The 19,973-nt window shown below is 36.9% G+C and overlaps 1 protein-coding gene and 1 long non-coding RNA gene across 5 annotated transcripts in view; one reads left to right on the plus strand and one right to left on the minus strand.

Annotated features, from left to right (window-relative positions):
* LOC126817150 (choline transporter-like protein 1) overlaps positions 1-19,973 on the plus strand; it is a 427,912-nt gene that overhangs the window by 365,156 nt on the left and 42,783 nt on the right. The gene's annotated exons all lie outside the window — the stretch shown is intronic.
* LOC130012515 (uncharacterized) lies at positions 17,296-18,053 on the minus strand. The gene is made up of 2 exons (XR_008787955.1): positions 17,992-18,053; positions 17,296-17,888 (listed from the first exon to the last, which is right to left on the minus strand). It is a non-coding gene; the product is annotated as an uncharacterized LOC130012515 (long non-coding RNA).

A 19,973-nucleotide genomic window follows, 5' to 3' on the forward strand; every position in this document is an offset into this window, starting at 1 on the left:
ATGAAAGCTTAATAACTAGATCTGCATAGCAGATATGAAAGCTTTCATATTAACTGCAAAGGGGGTTATTAGAATCTATTGAAACAATAAGTATAAATGTCATCAGGTATCTGAAAAATTACATTTACCTTATGAACAAAATGGGAAAAATACAAAACAAAAATTGTCGACTTGTGGCTACCATCCAAGGCATATTTAGAAAACCGTATATTATATTTATAGAGTACGCAGGACAGGAATTAGTTGTGCTTCAATGTAAACCGGCCCGTTTCTTGCCTTTAGTTTTAGAGTTAGGTGTGATTTTCAAAAGATTCAATCGGAAATCGCTGAAAATCAATTGGCTTCTTCATCTCATGACCTTAAACACTGTATAAATTTAAGGTCAATCGGATATTGAATTTAGCTTCTAGAGCGTCCACAAGATTTTTTAAAGTGATCAAGGGCAATAACTCTCACGGTAATTATCGGAAATGGCAGTAAATATCAGATATCGCTGAAAATCAATACTGTAGGCATCTTCGTGTCATGACCATAAATTTAGAGTCAATCAGATATTAACTTTGGCCTCTAGAGCGTCCACAAGATATTTTGAAGTGATCAGGGGCCACAACACTGCGCATAAATTTAAAGTCAATCGGATATTAACTTTGGCCTCTAGAGCGTCCACAAGATATTTTGAAGTGATCAGGGGCCACAACTCTGGCAGTAAATATCAGATATCGCTGAAAATCAATCGCCTACTTCGTCTCATGACCTTAACCACTGTGTATAAATTTAAAGTCAATCGGACATTAACTTTGGCCTCTAGAGCATCCACAAGAATTTTTTTAAGTGATGAAGGGCCATAACTCTGACAGTAATTATCGGAAATCGCTGAAATTCAATTTCAATGTGGGCGTATAAAAATTAACCGATGGCATATAATATTTAATGTATGATAAAGACAAAATAGTCGTTTTCGGTTTTTGGTGTTGCGCTCATTTTTAAAAAAAATGTCTTTTACGGATAATGTGTATAGTACTAATAGCAATCACATACGGAAGAGGCGATAAGATCCCTTTGCATTTGGAATTTCAAAATTAATTAAAACCAAATTTAAATTCCGAAAATCAGTTGTTTATTTTTTGCTGAAACTCCTTTTTTTAATCTGATCAAAATGGGAGTAAGTCACAGAGTGGTAATTGGCATATTGTGTCCAAATTTCGTGGCGAAATTCCACTTTTTTCGCCCTTACAGAAGCCGTAAATGGCGGAAAAAAACGAACGGCAGGAACCGTGTCAAGAACAAACGATCTGAACGAATGCAGGTATCGCCTTGAAGTTTTCAGTGCACCTAGGTACCAACGTGAAAAGTTCCTCGCCGGAATTTGGTAGTCAACGTACCTTTGGTTCCAGCGTGGCACATGCGCGAAGCAAAAAGAAATTACGGTCGATTTTGGGATTTTGGCTATATTTCGGAGTGGTTTGGTAGATGACGGTGGATCAGGGACTCAGATTGATCTAAAATGGCGATCATAACACAACATGATAATCACTTTGAAGTATAGGTAAATTTTCGCGACCGGGTTGTTTTGCTCTACCCAGGCAACGTTCCTGTGCTCCGATTGCCTTCAAATTTGCACAGAATGTACCTTGGGATTCTAGCTATCACATATTAAAAATAGAAGAGTGTTGGATTCCGATGGGATTCTAGCTATCACATATTAAAAATAGAAGAGTGTTGGATTCCGAGAACGTTCCAAATAAATTCAAAACCCACCCCCAACAATCAAAGGTTTTTTGCTTAAAAAATTGCCGTATTTTATCGAATTTTTATTGTTCTTGATATCTGAGGATTTTCTCAATTTAATATGTGATAAATATCATCGCGGCGCAGCCAACCGCTAGAAATTCCAGAGATTTGGACCACCGGAAGGATGCCTCAGCAGTCAAAAAAGGTCAAAATAGGCGATTTCGGTTTCTAGTGTTGATACATCGTTACGGTCATTTTAAAAAATTGTCTTTTAAGGATAATGTGTATAGTACCAATACCTATCACATAAGGAAGAGGCGATAAAATCTCTTTGCATTTGCAATTTCAAAATTAATTAAAACCAATATTAAATTCCGAAAATCGGTTTTTTGCTAAAACTCTTTTTTTTTAATCGGATCAAAATGGGAGTAAGGCACAGAGTCCGGGGTGGTAATGGGCGTATTGTGTCCAAATTTCATGGTTTTCGGACAATCGGTGCCGGTGTCACGGCGAAATTCCACTTTTTTCCCCTCATGGAAGCCGTAAATTTTCAGGGTACCTAGGTACCAACGTGAAAAGTTGCTCGCCGGAATTTAGTACTCATGGTACCTTTGGTTCTAGCGTAGCGCATGCGCGAAGTCAAATCCAGCTAAACTCGAAAACAACCTTGTCGGCACGGAAAACATCAAAGGAGAAATTCGAATTTTTGAAATATTCAAATACCAAACGTTCGACCATGATCCAGGCTATCCTGGAGACATATTCTCTAGGTCACGACCAGTTGTATATGTTTTCAAGCCCATAAATGTGGATTTTTCACTAATTGTCATTTTCAATTCAAAATGGCGTCCATCATTTGCCGGAAATCAAAATTGTGTTATCTACTGTTTTTCGGCTTTCCTTCAAGGATTCGGAAAATATAATTGCCTTGTCTGTAAGTAAAATATCAAAAAAGCCTTATGTAATTTTCACATTTCAAGATGGTGGCATTTCCGGTTTGAGCTACAAACTCAATTTTTTGTGTACGAATCAGTAGTGTCGTAGCTAGTAAAGAAAAAAAAATCAAGGCAATCTGACCTATATTTCGTCGATTTTTTTGAAAACTTTGATCCTTAATTTCATCAAGGGGAGATAATTTAGAAAATTTCTAATGATATTTTTGAAGTCGCATTGATAAGATCTACTTACATTCTAAATTTCATGAAAATCGTGCAACTATTAAAAAAGTTTTCAAATTGATCTCAACTTCCGGTTCAAAATCACAGCGACGAATTTTCGAAATTCGAAAATTCGAAATTGCAGATTTTAAGTAAATGTTTCAAGGCACCCCTCAAAAAAAGAATTAGTAAAATAGGTCAAATAGTTACAAAGTTACAGTAATGTAGGTCAAATGAATTTGTTCGTAAAATTCGGTGATTTCGGATTCGAAAAACGATTTGAAAATATATTTAATCAACATTCGCACCCCATTTTTGGGGGGGTAGGTCAAAGTTTCAGATTGATCCTATGGTTAGATTCTGAGAAATCCGATTTGTAGAAATGACACAAAAAAAAAAAAAATAATAATAGGAACAAGTGGTATCAGATGCCTCAGAGAGAATATTCAAATGCTCCTTGTGATACGTTTGTAACACAATTATAACCTAATGTATTACACGGGAGTGGAGTGGGTGGGTCGGGGGGCTTTTCGATTGGCAGGGGACTATTAAAATGGGTAAGCAGAGATAAGCAATTTGATGAAACTTTGTGTATAGTTTCATTACATTAGTACCTTGACCATATTACCTTGACCAAGTTCAACAATGAGCATTCTCTTAGTCAGGATAAGCAAAGCAACTTGATTGGCCGGGACTTTGAATTGGTTGATGCTTTGGGGTATGATAACTTTGGTTATAATGAAGTACTGGAACATAACAACCCAGCTTTTAATTGAGCTAGAATGTTTAAACTTGGTGTAGATGTTCATCAGGTCTTGACTGAACATTTTGAGCTACAGCTTGGCAATTTCATTGGTCGATGCTTTGGGACAAGATAACCTTGATTTCTATCTGACAGAGAGTGATGAAATTTACAGTATAGTTTGATTGCTCGATACTTTTGAAAAAAATATGAAAGTGCGATTAATTAATGTGTCATCTTTTACTTTGGGGTTTTGGCGGGAGACATCAGCCATACTGTTTGCTTGTTTAATATCCCCTATACAATATACGCTCGACCTCATTACCCGAACTGGGGTAGAAAAGTGGGATCTTTGACAATGAGGCAATGAACTTGTACATTCTTTTGCAGCTGCACAAGAGGGAACATCAACGCCGGATTAACCATGGTGGTGGGGAGGGGGGCTGATACCGACCGTGAAGCCCCGCAAGGGGGTCGGGTCAGGGGGTTCTCCCGCTAAGAAATTTTAATTGGAGGCCGAAAACGTGATTTCATGGCATTTCAGGCACTTGTGTCGGAGCCATTTAGAAATACCTCCCCCAGAAAAATAAAATTCTGCCACAAAATTAGCCACAATCCATGCGGGTGCTGTGAAATTTCTAGAGGAGGGAGCTGGAACCCATGAGCCCGTTAAATTCGCCACTGTAAATGAGCAGAGCTACATCAAACCTAATTTTGAGTCCCTCAGTGATAAATAACTTGATTCAAAATCGTATTATAGCCCCAACGACGATTTGATGAATGGAGACCGTAACGTTACGACAAAGTCTAACACTGTAAGTACCAAATAGTCATACGAGATATGTGCATCTCATCAAATTCAGCTTATACCATACCCACAATAATGTTACGGAGTCAGTGAGTTCAAGTTAGACAATACGCTGACCTTCCACTGACCATGCTTATAATATAAAATCTGTCAATGACAGCTGATTCATTGTTTAGTTTTTTATATGATATATTTAATATCAATAATATATGTATATGCATGCTTTATTTTACTTTACACGACCTCTAAAAATGCCCCAAATCGTAAAAATACGACTTTTTGGATTTCGATCTCCTTTTTTCGGCTACCCCGGACATTTTCAAAAAATGATACAATGATTTCACACAACAGGCCAGCTATTAGCCTCTCGATTGACAAGAGTTTCATCGCCCTCCATTCATTATAACCAATGTCATCGTGCCCTAAAGAATCAACAAATCAGCTTGCTTATCTCTGCTTACCCTAGGCAAAAAATGCTCATCTTTGAACTCAATCATGACATTGACCTAGTGAACGCCTACACCAAGTTTGAACATTCTAGCTTAATTAGAAGGAGAGTTCTTGTGTTCCAAAGTCCCGGCCGTTCAAATTGCTTCTATTTTTCATTTTCAATTCAAAATGGTGACCATCACGTGACCGAAATCAAAATTCTGATCCGATAGATTTTTAGGCATTCCTTCCAGGATTCCGAAAATATGACGCCCGAGTCTGTAAGTAAAATAGCAAAAAAGCCTTTTTGATTTTTCACGTTTAAAGATGGTGGCACTTCCGGTTCGATCGACAAACTCCATATTTTGTGTACGAATCAGTAATTACTTGTCTAGTATTGAATTTTTTTTTTAGGTCATTCTGACCTATATTTCGACGATTTTTTGGAAAACTTTGATCCTTAATTTCACCAAGGGGAGATAATTTAGAAAATTTCCAAGGACATCATTGAAGTCGCATTGGCAAGATCTACTAACATTCTAAATTTCACAAAAATCGCACAACTATTAAAGAAGTTGTCAAATTGGTAATAACTTCCGGTTCGAAATGACAGCGACGAATTTTCGAAATGCCAAAATCCGAAATTGCAGATTTGAAGTAAATGTTTCAAGATACTCAAAGAAAAAAGAATTAGTAAAATAGGTCAAATAGTCACAAAGTTACAGCATTGTAGGTCAAATGCATTCCTTCGTAAAATTCGGTGATTTCGGATTCGTAAAACGTTTTGAAAATATATTTAATCAACAGCCACCACCCATTTTTGGGGGGATAGGTAAAAGTTTTAGAACGATCCTATGGTTAGATTCTGAGAAATCCGATTTGTGGACAAAACACAAAAAAAAAATAACAATAATAATCTTAACAGAAACAATAAGCTTTCATATGTAATATGAAAGCTTAACTAGACTTGCTTGCAAGACTGAAGGCTTTCACCGTACCAAGGCGTCACACGATCGCCAGATGCATGACAAAAGACTTTCCTCACCACTCCCCCACACCCCACCCCAAAAAAAACAACCCAATACACTAACATAACTCAGATATTGACACGTTCTTTGTATTCGCATTGCGATAGAGAAGGTAATTGAATAATAGAGTTGAACAATTCACATCATGATAATGCTAGATCGGTAGAATCGAACAGACGCCGCCAATACAAATATGTAAGCGAAAACTCAAAATTCCAAGAAATAACAATTTTAGTAAATTTTCAAATTTTGAAGAAAAAATGAGAACGACATGGTATTTCAATTCGGCCGTTATCGCATCCGCAATATCCCAAGCTGTACAAACATATAACTTTTTCAAAAATCGGTTGGGAATTCACATAATTAGGGCCGGTTTTCAATTTTCGTGCACGTTAATCCCAAGCTGTACAAACATATAACTTTTTCGAAAATCGGTTGGGAATTCACATAATTAGGGCCGGTTTTCAATTTTCGTGCACGTTAAAGATTTACACAACTTACGATCTGTCCAGAACTTTCGCAATAGTTATAAGTAATAATTGTTAAAATCAAGGGAAAAATCAATATTCAGAACACTATCTGTTAGTTTCAGAGATCTACACGAATTGTAAATGGAATAAAAAAACCCAACAAAAAACAGTTTTCCGAATGGGACAAAAACAGTCTTTTAGTCTCAGATAACAAATAAAACCTGAAATCATAATTATCAACCTCAACTTTCCTTTATACTAAGAAAGGGGCGACTTTCTTATAAATAGCTGCAACAGGGAGCTTTATTTTAAATGGTATAAAGAGATGACGTCATGTACACAAAAAAACTGGGATATTAATTTCAGGGGCAACTGTTTTTTACTGATATGAAATATTTTCACTCTAGAAGCACCAGTGCCAGATATTGGTTAACAGTAGAACACCCTTAGTTCAAATATTGCCACTTAGAAAAATAGCTCTCCATATTATACGTATGCAGAACGTTCCGATTATGACCCTAACGGACTTTCGTCGATATACAAATGAAATGAAATGAAATGAAATGGGGTTTAACGTCCTACTGTTCTGCTCCTATACTGGGCTAATGAAGACGGGCATACGCCATACAGTGTGCTATGAGGGAAATTTTGCCCGGGCAGCGGCACTATCGCCTACTCTTATATCGAATTCCAACTGCCAAGGGATCTTTTACGTGCAATCTAATGTATCCACGGGACTTCGATTAAACCATATGTTAGTCCCGAAATGACCTAGTTTATTTCAAGTGGACGTTAAACCCCATTTCACTCTCTCTCTCTAGCTGTTCATACCTTTCTAACCAGGGTGGGGGGTTGGATGGCTGAGTGGTTATCGTGAGCGCGCTGTATCATAAAGTCTGTCATTGAGTCGACTGGCGTGGTTTCGAATCCCCGGTTGTACGTGACAAGGAGTAGGGTCGCCTGTCCAACCTCGTGGGTTTTCTCTGGGTCCTCCGGTTTCCGGGGGGTTGGATGGCTGAATGGTTGGCGTGCGCGAGCTGTATCATAAAGTCTGTCATTGAGTCGACTGGCGTGGTTTCGAATCCCCGGTTGTACGTGGCAAGGAGTATGGTCGCCTGTCAAACCTCGTGGGTTTTTCTCCGAGTCCTCCGGTTTCCTCCCACTGCTAAAAACCCCTACGCGCCAGCGAAATATTGAAATAAAATTAAACCATATATTAGTCCCGAAATGACGTTAAACCCCATTTCTCTCTCTCTCTTTCCACCTGTTTCCTCCCACTGCTAAAGACCCCTACGCGAAAGCGAATTATAGAAATAAAATTAATCCATATGTTAGTCCCGAAATGACCTAGTTTGTGTCGAGTGGACGTTAAACCCCATTTCTCTCTCTCTCTCTCTCTCTAACCGGGTAATTATATAACTGTGAAATTAAACAATGGATAACTCCTACCTCTTAAATGATTTATATAATTAGTAAATAATTATATATTATCTAATGATTGTTGTTTTGTGACATATATAGTATAACCAATATATACATTATACTTTTATAATCAATATGATACTGTGCATTAGTCGTGTTTATGTTGTTATGATTTGAATTTCTTCATGCAATATTTGTAAATCGCCAGTAGGAATAAATGTCACTTATATAGATACGTTATGCTGGCTGGAATTTGCACCGGTAGGCTATAACCTTTGGGTCTGCGCTGAATCATATGGTCTGTCATTGAGTCAACTGGCTGGGTTTCGATTCCTCAGTTGAACGTGTGTTTTCTCCGGGTCCTCTGGTTTCCTTCAACTGCTAAAGACCCCTACGCGGAAGCGAATTGTTGAAATAAAAAAAAAATAAATCATATGTTGGTCCCGAAATGACCTCTAAACATGCTCGTACAGCGGCGCTAGTCTTCTTTTATAAAGAATTCCAACCGCCAAGGGATCTTTTACGGTCACACCAATGTGTACACGGGACTTCGGAATCGCGTTCATGTCAGCTACTCAAATATGTAACTGGTTCAAAAATTGATTGAATATTCAATGAAATATCGCCAATTTTCTGGTTTCGTGCACGTTAAAGATTTGACGTCACTAATAAAACTTTATTATTAATTACAGATAGAGTCCATGCTCAAACAGCGTCACGCCTTTTATCACAGGTACAATATTCGATACTTCTGTACGATACTACTGCAACCGCTTAACAAATTGGACTTTCTTATAAACAGCGCGAGCCGTCGATTTCTATCCAGATGATTACGGGTATAAGATAATTTTGACAAAGAAGCAACAATATTAATTCAAAGACTAATTATTACACACAGCTATCAACTATTTCTATTACAGGGTCACTATACCCATATTTTGGATAGAAGAAAACACTCATAGTTGAAATAATTTTAGTTCAAATATCATCACTGATAAAAGCACTCTTGAATTGGCTCTATACGTTGACAAAACGTACAGATGTATCCCCCACTTATGTTTCGCTTAACAATGAAAGGTGCAGTGTTCAATTTTCGATCCCTTTGTTCTGCTACTCCTGAAATTTGGGACTATTGTAAAATCGTTTTATGTATAACACTACTGATAGGCCTCTCTGTAGAAGAAGTTCCCAAAAAATATTATGTTGACTTTTCGAGAAATAGACCTTTAAAAATGCTCCAAATCGTAAAAATACGACGTTTTCGATTTTCGATCTCTTTTTTCGGCTACCCCTGACATTTCAAAAAATGATACAGTGGTTTCACACAACAGAGTACCCATTTATCTCTCGATTGAGAAAGTTTTAAAAAAATCGTTGGGGGCGTTTCCGAGAAACATGCGTCTAAATTTGCTCGAAATCGCAAAATACCTTACTTTTCAAAGTCACATAACTTTTTTAGTTTTTGATATAAACTTGTCGCTGAAATACCATCTGATAGACAATTCAATTGGCCATTAAACGATACAAAACTTTAACTAAACGACAAGAACCCTGTTGATACATCGCATTTTCCGCACAGACACCCATTTTTCACAATTTTGTCAAAGTTTGGATACCTTTCTTGACTACTTCCGGTGATTAGGGGATTTTCATTTATAGTTCATGGACTGGTCTGGTCCTTCGACTTCATATTCCTGAAGTTTCAGAAAAATCGTTGGAGCCGTTTTAAAAAAATAAGAACTCTACGATTTGACCAAAATGCGAAAAAAAGTGAAAAATCAAAGTCAATATTTCAGAAAAAAACTTATATTGTTGGAATCGGATTGATGTCAGCTGTCCAAAAATATAACTTTCCATTTTTCACCAAAAAAATTAGAACGACAAAGTTTATAATTTCCACAGTTTTGAACTGCTATCTGCTCAGAAATGTCTCCAGCTATCCAAAAATGTAAATATCTGAAGAATCCATTGAGAATTAAGAGAAAAATGGCCGATTTTCAATTTTCGTGCACGTTAAAGATTTGACGCATTTCCGCTATGCGCACAAATTTCGAAATAGCTTTAAGCAGTAGCTGCACACCACTTTTCAGACAGAAAATCAAATTTCAAACCTCTATCTCTTATAGTTGCTGAGATCTAGCTTCCCCCAATAAAAAAAAATAATAATAATAATAATAATAACTAGAATTGCGCGCAATGCCGAAGGCTTTCACTGTCGCAAAGGCGTCACACGATCGCCAGATGCATGACAAAAGACTATCCCCACCACTCCCCCTACCCCCCAAAAAAACCCACACTCTAGCATAACTCAGATATCGACCCCTAAACATGCTCTAACTGGTAAAAATACGCAGTTTTCAATTTTCGATCTCTTTTTTCGGCTACCCATGAAAATTAGAAAAATTGTACAAGGGTTTCACACAATACACTACCCAGTAGAATCTCGATTGAGCAAGTTTGAAAAAAATCATTGGCGGCTTTTCCGAGAAAAGTAATTATATAACTGTTAAATTAAACAACGGATAACTCCTACCTCTTAAAATGATTTATATAATTAGTAAATAATTATTATTATCTAATGATTGTTGTTTTTTGACATATATAGTGTAACCAATATATACATTGTACTTTTATAATCAATATGATACTGTGCATTAGTCGTGTTTCTGTTCTTCTGATTTGAATTTCTTCATGCAATATTTCTAAATCGCCAGAAGGAATAAATGTCTCTTATATAGATACATTATGCTGGCTGGAAATTACCCGGTAGGCTAGCCTTGGGGACTGTTTGTAAATCGCCAGTAGGAATAAATGTTTCTTATATAGATTCATTATGCTGGCTGGAATTTGCACGGTAGGCTAGCCTTTGGGACTGCGCTGTATCATACGGTCTGTCATTAAGTCAACTGGCGGGGTTTCGATTCCCCAATTGTACGTGACAAGGAGTAGGGTCGCCTGTCCAACCTCGTGGGTTTTCTCCGGGTCCTCCGATTTCATCCCACTGCTAATGACCCCTACGCGGAAGCGAATTATTAAAATAATGAACCATATGTTAGTCCCGAAATGACCTCTAAACATGCTCGTACAGCGGCGCTAGTCTTCTTTTATATAGAATTCCAACCGCCAAGGGATCTTTTACGGTCACACCAATGTTTACACAGGACTTCGGAATCGCGTTCATGTCAGCTACTCAAATATGTAACTGGTTCAAAAATTGATTGAATATTCAATGAAATATCGCCAATTTTCTGGTTTCGTGCACGTTAAAGATTTGACGTCACTAATAAAACTTTATTATTAATTACAGATAGAGTCCATGCTCAAACAGCGTCACGCCTTTTATCACAGGTACAATATTCGATACTTCTGTACGATACTACTGCAACCGCTTAACAAATTGGACTTTCTTATAAACAGCGCGAGCCGTCGATTTCTATCCAGATGATTACGGGTATAAGATAATTTTGACAAAGAAGCAACAATATCAATTCAAAGACTAATTATTACACACAGCTATCAACTATTTCTGTTACAGGGTCACTAAACCTAAATATTGGATAGAAGAAAACACTCATAGTTGAAATAATTTTAGTTCAAATATCATCACTGATAAAAGCACTCTTGAATTGGTTCTATACGTTGACAAAACGTACAGATTGTATCCCCTCTTATGTTTCGCTTAACAATGAAAGGTGCCGTGTTCAATTTTCGATCCCTTTGTTAGGTACTCCTGAAATTTGGAACTGTTGTACAATGGTTTTATATATAACACTACTGATAGGCCTCTCTGTAGAAGAAGTTCCAAAAAAATATTATGTTGACTTTTCGAGAAATAGACCTCTAAAAATGCTCCAAATCGTAAAAATACGACGTTTTCGATTTTCGATCTCATTTTTCGGCTACCCCTGACATTTCAAAAAATGATACAGTGGTTTCTCACAACAGAGTACCCATTTATCTCTCGATTGAGAAAGTTTTAAAAAAATCGTTTTGGGCGTTTCCGAGAAACATGCGTCTAAAGTTGCTCGAAATCGCAAAATACCTTACTTTTCAAAGTCACATAACTTTTTTAGTTTTTGATAGAAACTTGTCGCTGAAGTATCATCTGATAGACAATTCAATTGGCTATTAAACGATATAAAACTTTAACTAAACGCCAAGAACAGAATTGATACATCGCATTTTCCGCACAGGCACCCACTTTTCACAATTTTGTCAAAGTTTGGATACCTTTCTTGACTACTTCCGGTGATTAGGGGATTTTCATTTATAGTTCATGGACTGGTTTGGTACTTCGACTTCATATTCCTGAAGTTTCAGAAAAATCGTTGGAGCCGTTTTAAAAAAATAAGAACTCTACGATTTGACCAAAATGCGAAAAAAAGTGAAAAATCAAAGTTAAAATTTCAGAAAAAAACTTATATTGTTGGAATCGGATTGATGTCAGCTATCCAAAAATATAACTGAAATTTCAAAATTCCCAAAAATAAAAATTTTAGAAAATTTTGAAAATTTTCCATTTTTCACCAAAAAAATGAGAGCGACAAAGTTTCTAATTTCCACAGTTTATAACTGCTATCTGCTCAGAAATGTCTCCAGCTATCCAAAAATGTAAATATCTGAAGAATCAATTGAAAATTAAGAGAATAATGGCCGATTTTCAATTTTCGTGCACGTTAAAGATTTGACGCATTTCCGCTATGCGCACAAATTTCGAAATAGCTTTAAGCAGTAGCTGCACACCACTTTTCCGACAGAAAATCAAATTTCAAACCTCTATCTCTTATAGTTGCTGAGATCTAGCTTCCCCCAATAAAAAAAATAATAATAACTAGATCTGCATAGCAGATATCAAAGCTTTCATATAAACTTCAAAAGGGGTTATTAGAATCTATGAATCATCAACCACTCTGACGGATGTAGAAAGGAATATATTGTTACTAAATCTGTTGTACTGTTTCTTGTTATGGTAAAGAAAACATGAATACAACTATGAGATTTGTATAGAATTGGCATTAATCAATATATTTATTGTTTAATACTACATGTATATTATAGATACAAAGTGAATTAAATGAACCCAATTACATGTACTTTATATAAGCAATGTTTTTTTATTCATCGTTACTTTAAAATCACATTATTTTCATTGATGATAAAAAGGTTGTATTTGTACCGAATCCAAAAAGTATGTTGTATGACATTGCATTATCTGTACCAATTATTTATTTGCAAACCAATATACAATGTTTATTTCTACTCCAATATATTTGTTTCAACCCATGATAGTTTATTCACTCTTCTCACTTAAATACAAGAATAACACACGATTAAATTACTGAAACAAGTAATGCTGGTAGATTATAATTTGATATTGTATACCATTTACTCTCTGTTAGATAAGGCGACGTGGTAATCTGTTAGATAAACATACATGGAAGTATATGTTAGATAACTACAATTTATGATATATTTTAAACCAAGGAAGTGGCCTTTCTAAAAATAAAAAAAAAATAAAGGAAAATATTTTTCATACAATTGTTATACTGTTACTGTTATCGTGAAGAAACATGATTGTTTATTTAATGTTGTTTATGACAAACATGTAATCATGTACATTTTTTAAATAAGAACAATTATGCTACATGTATGAATAACTCTCAAAAATTATGTTTTCATCAATCCAAGTATTTTTTTATTTGTATTACTTGATTTATACTGAATAAAGATTACACAAACATACAAAATGGTGATGGCTGTGTGACTGAATTCCTCGTTGAGAAGTGGTATCGGGTGTCCCATAGAGAAGAAGCAAACCCTCCTTGTGATACACTTGTGAACATTTTAAAAGACCCATTTCGCTGTGTTCCAGAAAAATCCCCATCATAGCTAGTGCATTACATGGTTGTTGTTGGGGGAAAGGTGGGTCTTTTCTATTGGCAATGATTTACTTTTTATAGGCCCACATTGAAATGTGGTCGTATATTGTCGTCGCCCCCCTTTTGCTGTTAATATCCGATTGACTTTAAATTTATACGCAGTGTTTAAGGTCATAAGACGAAGAAGCCTTTGATTTGCTCTGCCCAGGCAACGTTCCTGTGCTCCGATTGCCTTCAAATATGCACAGAATGTACCTTGGGATTCTAGCTATCACATATTAAAAATAGAAGAGTGTTGGATTCCGAGAACGTTCAAAATAAATTCAAAACCCGCCCCCAACAATCAAAGGTTTTTTGCTTAAAAAATTGCCGTATTTTATCGAATTTTTATTGTTCTTGATATCTGAGGATTTTTCTAAATTTAGTATGTGATAAATATCATCGCGGCGCAGCCAACCGCTAGAAATTCCAGAGATTTGGATGCCTCAGCAGTCAAAAAAGGTCAAAATAGGCGATTTCGGTTTCTAGTGTCGATACATCGTTACGGTCATTTTAAAAAATTGTCTTTTAAGGATAATGTGTATAGTACCAGTACCTATCACATACGGAAGAGGCGATAAAATCTCTTTGCATTTGCAATTTCAAAATTAATTAAAACCAATATTAAATTCCGAAAATCGTTTTTTTGCTAAAACTTTTTTTTTTTAATCGGATCAAAATGGGAGTAAAGCACAGAGTCCGGGGTGGTAATGGGCGTATTGTGTCCAAATTTCATGGTTTTCGGACAATCGGTGCCGGTGTCACGGCGAAATTTCACTTTTTTCCCCTCATGGAAGCCGTAAATTGACTTGAAGCCAGGGTCCTTGAAGTTGTACAGCTGCACCCGGTGACCGATATTTATTTAACGGGGAATAAGTGATAATTCATATTATAGCAGTAAATAATTAAAATATTTCATAGGGATTATAATAATATCTATATCTTGTCTGGGTACAGGGTTAAAACCAATATTAAATTCCGAAAATCGTTTTTTTGCTAAAACTCTTTTTTTTTAATGGGATCAAAATGGGGGTAAGGCACAGAGTCCGGGGTGGTAATGGACGTATTGTGTCCAAATTTCATGGTTTTCGGACAATCGGTGCCGGTGTCACGGCGAAATTCCACTTTTTTCCCCTCATGGAAGCCGTAAATTGACTTAGAAAAAAAACGACGAAAGGCAGGTGACAAGAACAAACGACATGAACGAATGCAGGTATCACCTTGAAATTTTCAGGGTACCTAGGTACCAACGTGAAAAGTTGCTCGCCGGAATTTAGTACTCATGGTACCTTTGGTTCCAGCGTAGCGCATGCGCGAAGTCAAATCCAGCTAAACTCGAAAACAACCTTGTCGGCACGGAAAACATCAAAGGAGAAATTCGAATAAAAAATGATACAATGATTTCACACAACAGGCCAGCTATTAGCCTCTCGATTGACAAGAGTTTCATCGCCCTCCATTCATTATAACCAATGTCATCGTGCCCTAAAGAATCAACAAATCAGCTTGCTTATCTCTGCTTACCCTAGGCAAAAAATGCTCATCTTTGAACTCAATCATGACATTGACCTAGTGAACGCCTACACCAAGTTTGAACATTCTAGCTTAATTAGAAGGAGAGTTCTTGTGTTCCAAAGTCCCGGCCCTTCAAATTGCTTCTATTTTTCATTTTCAATTCAAAATGGTGACCATCACGTGACCGAAATCAAAATTCTGATCCGATAGATTTTTAGGTATTCCTTCCAGGATTCCGAAAATATGACGCCCGAGTCTGTAAGTAAAATAGCAAAAAAGCCTTTTTGATTTTTCACGTTTAAAGATGGTGGCACTTCCGGTTCGATCGACAAACTCCATATTTTGTGTACGAATCAGTAATTACTTGTCTAGTATCGAATTTTTTTTTTAGGTCATTCTGACCTATATTTCGACGATTTTTTTGAAAACTTTGATCCTTAATTTCACCAAGGGGAGATAATTTAGAAAATTTCCAAGGACATCATTGAAGTCGCATTGGCAAGATCTACTAACATTCTAAATTTCACGAAAATCGCACAACTATTAAAGAAGTTGTCAAATTGGTAATAACTTCCGGTTCGAAATGACAGCGACGAATTTTCGAAATGCCAAAATCCGAAATTGCAGATTTGAAGTAAATGTTTCAAGATACTCAAAGAAAAAAGAATTAGTAAAATAGGTCAAATAGTCACAGAGTTACAGCATTGTAGGTCAAATGCATTCCTTCGTAAAATTCGGTGATTTCGGATTCGTAAAACGTTTTGAAAATATATTTAATCAACAGCCACCACCCATTTTTGGGGGGATAGGTAAAAGTTTCAGAACGATCCTATGGTTAGATTCTGAGAAATCCGATTTGTGGACAAAACACAAAAAAAAAATAACAATAATAATCTTAACAGAAACAATAAGCTTTCATATGTAATATGAAAGCTTAACTAGATCTGCTAAGCAGATATTAAAGCTTTCATATTCACAGTCACTGTCACATGTCATAGAAATAATATGAACAGAAAAAAAAAAATCATTATAATGAGTAAAAATTTGGTGAAGTTAATTCGATTTTTCACTGGTAAATAATTAAATAGACAAGTGGCATAACTTGACCCGCATCCCATCAGCTATCCTGAAAAATGCTGGAAAAATTAAACAAGTAAATTGTGTTTAGTACTGGGTTAATTAAGACAGGCATATGCCTTTGCTATACAGGATGACATGAGGGAAATTTAGCTTGGGAGGTGTAGGCCTGCAGCCAAAATTTCTAGCTAGCTTAGAAACACAACTCCGCTACACGGTCTTCCATAAAAGAAAAACTATACATTTTTGGAAAGCTTATGATGCCAGGAAGACAAAATCTGGGAGTTCCAAGCAAAATGTTTGCAATTTATTGATTTAGGGCCAGATGAAATTCGTCAAAATTGTCAAATAAATGCTATTTGTGTACTAACAATTCTGAAGTTGACATAAAATTAAATAGTTGGTAAAACACCTCATGCCTTCATCCTTGGCAATGAACAGTTTATTGGACAGATTTTGATGTAAATAAAAATGCTCAAAATCCATTAACGGTAAAAAAGAATTATCTCCCTTTCTGTCAAATGCCTGTAATTGATAGACTATCAGGTCTTGTATGAATCATAAGACCAGGTGTGGGCAAACAAGCCCAATAATTATTTTGTTTGTTGGATCTCAAGGGCCTGTTAGGGTTGGTTGTTGGATGTTTGCTCAGAAATTATCGCTTGTATGGAACATGCTAGAGTCGATTTGTAGCATATTCTAGCCAGGGGATATGTTTGACAGTAGTTGAGTGATATACTTTTGAAATAATGGAGATCAGTAGCACTTTATAAGCATTGAACCACATGATTTTTTTCCACTAAGATAAACATTCTAAACCCACATACATGTTCCCTTTCAATTAGCCACTACAGTATTTTTACAACTGTACATGTAGCTGTGAACTACTATTTCGGATATGATTAATGGTCAAATTACAAACATACATGTAGATATAAGTTAAAAAAAATAATTGTGTATCTGGGCTGGAATGAAGGGAAAGGTTAGAAAACAGGATGAACAGTTGTGAAATTATTTATTAAAGTGAAACAATCATTGAAAATCAAAATTAAACAGTTACTCTGCACATCAAATGTCATCAAAGTTAATCTTCATTATCATCATCACTGTCACTAAATGTATTAACATCAAATTCGGTCTCTTTAACAGTTTTTTTTTCATTTTCACATTGACTACACATGCACAGGTCTGTACAAGAAAGGGGGGTTGGGATGGCCTAGAGTGCTTCGCTTCGACCTCTAGCTGGTCGGTCACCTCTGGCTTGTGGCTGTGGCTTTGATCCCAGGTGTGAGCGTATGTGGCATGGAGATAGAGGCGTCTTCTCAACCTTGTGGGTTTCCTCCGGGCACTCCGGTTTCCTCTCACTGCTAAAGACCCATACGCGCAAGCGAATTATTGAAATAAAATTGAAACCGTATGTTAGTCCCAAAATGACCTAGTTTGTGTTGAGTGGACGTTAAACCCCATTTCTCTCTCTCTCTCTCTCTGTACAAGACAACTTTGCTGGCCATTTATGATTCTTTCTCTTATGACATCTTCACAGAATATATTGTATGTGGTTTAATATTCGACGGAGGGCTACTCATCTTTGCTGAAAAATATAAATAAACATATACATGTACACAATTAAAACAAAATTCTGGAGCTTGGTTTACTCTCATTAATTTCGTACAACAGAGGAAAAAGACACTTACACAGGGGTTAACATCTTATTTTCATGCAGAAACCAGCTAATGAAGACAGGAAGGCATTAGCAAGACCTAGAATATATTGTAAATATAATCAGGTTTTTGATCAACTGATCAAAGGAAAATATTGCGAATAAATTTGTTGTACTGCTATTGTAAAGAAATCATCATTGTTTTATTTGATATTTAGAATACACATAATCGTGTATATATACTATTCAAAAAAAGTAGGGGATATTTGATTTTTAAGTGTTATTAAAGTCACCTAATGAAACTGACGAAGAAACAAATGACAAAATGAAATGAAGTTCACATTCATCGATTTATTCCAAATGATCGTTAGACTAAGTAAGGCACAGACTGACCATTATAAGGGTAAAATGATACCCGGGGTCAAACAGCAAAGTTACCACAGCATCACAACCAAGTCAGTAACGGGTAAATCCTCCTCTGTTTGCCAAACAAGCATTGATCCGACGTGGCATACTCCTAATGAGACGTCTAAGGTCATTTTGGTCCAGATTGTCCCATTCCTGTTGCAACGCAGCAGCAAGTTCTTGGACATTGGCAGGACGTTGTTGACGTTGACGTAATCCCTGTCCAAGCATGTCCCAGACATGCTCGATGGGGGAGAGGTCGGGACTCAGTGCTGGCCAAGGTAATGTGGTGATGTTCTGTTGTTGGAGGTAACCTGTAACGATCCTGGCCCTGTGACATCTTGCGTTGTCATCCTGGAAGATGAAACGGCGGCCATGACGTCGTGCGAACGGCACAACATGGACTGCCAAGATGTTGTCCCGGTAGTACTGGCCTGTAACACGCCCTGCAACAACATGTAAAGCCGTTCTTCCAGCAACAGTGATGCCTCCCCACACCATAACAGAACCACCCCCAAATCGATCATGTCTGATGACGTTAACGTCTTGGAAGCGCTCGTTTCGACGACGCCACACCCTCCTACGTCTGTCCAAAAAATCAACAGTGAACCTTGACTCATCTGAAAACATCACATTGCTCCAGTGTCGATTATCCCAGTGTTGACGATCCCTACACCAACGACGTCATGCCTGAATGTGATGATCTCTCAAACAAGGGATCACGCGAGGACGTCGGGCGCGAAGGTGACCCCTATGCAGTCGATTCCGAATCGTCTGGCCACTCACTCTCACACCAGTGTCTGTTTGAAGACGAGCGCTGATCTGATTTGCTGTGATGACACGATTTCTCAAGGCCAAGGTACGGATAAATCGATCCTGGGCTTGAGTTGTCGACCTGAGCGTGGTCTGTCCTGTACAGATTGTGTATCACGGTATCTGGACCATAGCCTGCTTATGACAGACTGAGAAACATTCATCGTCCGCGCCACAACCGCCTGTGTTGTGCCGATCTGTAGCATGCCAAGGGCACGTAACCTTTCATTTTGGGTAAGCCGACGCATATCAAAATTTGTTTTCTGGTCACTAAAACAATTAAACTGATGTTTCCACCCTGGAATTCAATGCCACAATGACTGTAACATTCAAAGTCAGAGTCGTGCAAATCTTGGGTTGGACCCCCATGATGATCCCAAGCATCACCTGCATTCCATGCGGTAGCTATTGGTGCGTTTGGGCGTCACATGTAACGGGAAATGTTTCTTCTGTTAGGTTCTATAGTGACTTTTTTCGTAGTCATTTGCATATTTTAGTATTATGCCCCCAAAATCAAATATCCCCTACTTTTTTTGAATAGTATATTTGAAGTTAAGAGCAATTATGATTAGTGATACCTGTATGACCAACTCTCAAAAGATAATCTCATTAAACCAAGTACTTTTTTTCATTTGTATTAGTTGATTTATACTGAATAAAGATAACACAAACAAACAAAAATGAGTTGGCTGTGTGAACACCTCAATGACAAGTGGTATCAGATGCCTCAGAGAGAATATTCAAATGCTCCTTGTGATACGTTTGTAACACAATTATAACCTAATGTATTACACGGGA

The sequence above is a fragment of the Patella vulgata genome, chromosome 4, assembly GCF_932274485.2.
Source record: "Patella vulgata chromosome 4, xgPatVulg1.2, whole genome shotgun sequence".
In the NCBI taxonomy this organism is placed as follows: Eukaryota; Metazoa; Mollusca; class Gastropoda; family Patellidae; genus Patella; species Patella vulgata.